This window comes from Hipposideros armiger, unplaced genomic scaffold (assembly GCF_001890085.2).
Source record: "Hipposideros armiger isolate ML-2016 unplaced genomic scaffold, ASM189008v1 scaffold_175, whole genome shotgun sequence".
NCBI lineage: Eukaryota > Metazoa > Chordata > Mammalia > Chiroptera > Hipposideridae > Hipposideros > Hipposideros armiger.
Window position 1 is genome coordinate 1536774 of NW_017731525.1, and position 1823 is coordinate 1538596.

The 1823-nt window shown below is 41.3% G+C and overlaps 1 protein-coding gene across 1 annotated transcript in view; it reads right to left on the reverse strand.

Moving 5' to 3' along the window:
• SCD5 (stearoyl-CoA desaturase 5) overlaps positions 1–1823 on the reverse strand; it is a 152614-nt gene that overhangs the window by 80604 nt on the left and 70187 nt on the right. The gene's annotated exons all lie outside the window — the stretch shown is intronic.

Genomic DNA, 1823 nt, shown 5'->3' on the forward strand with positions numbered 1-1823 from the left:
AGATTCTGACCAGACTTCTTCCATCTAGGAACCAAAGGCCAATGATGGAGATAAAAAACAATTGGCAGTGAGGTATATTTGGTTCCCCCAAGGGAAAAAAAAAATGACAAAACACAGTTTTTGTAAAGCTGTTTCTTCCTTTCTTCCTTTCCTTCTTTCTTCCTTTCCTTCTTCCTTTCTTTCTTTCTTTCTTTCTTTCTCTCTTTCTCTCTCTCTCTCTCTTTCTTTCTTTCTTTCTTTCTTTCTTTCTTTCTTTCTTTCTTTCTTTCTTTCTTTCCTTCCTTCTTTCTTCTTTTTTGAAAGGTTGCTTCTTAACACAATATGTTTCAAACAGGAAAAATAAGTTAAAAATAAAATAATACTGAATTCTATCAAGAGACCACAAAATCCCCTTTGAATTTCTGATTAGTGACAGCTTCACTGAGGTAGCCTGACCTACTTCACAAACTTTGGTTTTAAGGGTTTTCTTCACACATTTTTATTCCTGCTAAGTCTCTGTAAGTTGTTGTGAATAACCCAAGGCAGATTTTTTTTTTCCAGCACAATCCAGGGCCTAGTTTTCTGATCTTCACTGGTTTTGATGCATAAAATCAAACCCAATTTTAGTAACTTCCCGTAGCAGAATGTACTTATTCATTCGTTCGTTCCTCGGCAAACATGTGTCAGTACCTTGCACATGGCAGGTTTTCTGCAAGGTACTGAGCATGGGAATGGTCCACAATCCCCCACTGCCTCCAGCTCCTCACACTGGCAGCCCTCAGGCCATAATCAGTTGACAGATTTTTNTTCCCTCCTCACGCTGCTCTGTGCCCCAGGAGGCTGGCCTCTGTAGGCTGTACCAAAGGTCTGCTCTGGTGCTGGACTAGCTGCATCAGAATTACTTGAGGAACTTTAAAATCTATACACATGTTCTAGAACCTCATGCTGAGAAGGCAGGGGTTTGCAACTCTGGGACCCTGGATGACTCTTCAGGTACTCAGCCTGGTACGGGAATGATGGATAAGGATAGTGCCTGTTAAATGAATGTATCCACAAATCACCTGGGAATGTTGGAAACTGCCAACACTAAACCGGTAGGTCTAGGCGGGGCCAGAGATTCTGGATTGCTAACAAGCTCCCACATATTGACACTGCTGCTGTCCCAGAGACCACACTTTGAGTTCCCAGGCAGTGGGACTCATTAGGATCAAGGAAACTTAGCTTCTCCTCTTGGTTTGTGATGAAGGCAAAAAGATTTTTAGCAACAGAACCCAGGATGGCAGTCCTGTCTCCCTACAAACAGCTCTGTGCTTGCCTTTCTTGCCTTCCTTCCTTTACTGCTTTCTTTCTTCAGGTACAGAGTGAAACAGTTTATTTCATGTAGATTTTAAAATTGAGAAGAGGAGACAAGGACTGCCTTCAAAGCATCGCAAAAATAATTCCATAACATAAAAACACAAGAGCTGCCGGAAGAGCATCGTGGAATGGAAGCCCAACTTCCAGGTCTTGTGGAAAAAGATCCGCGGACAGGAGTAGAATTTGTTCAGCAGAACTGTTGAGAGCTCTTAATCATCACAGAATGGTGCTGACAGCCTTTCTCCTGAAGGAAAGTATGTACAACAAGTTAACCAAGCTGAGTGGATGGGGGGTAGAGAGGAAAAGAGTTGTTTTCTTTACACTAACACTGTTCTGCTTCCAGTCCACTTTTGTAAATGTTTGGCCTCTGGTGGGAGTGGACGCAACGTGTAAGAAGAACTATATTTGGAGAAGCCAATTGCTTAATCTTTTACTAAAAATGCAAAAAAAAAATCAAAGTTATTTTATTATCTATCAATATTTGTTCA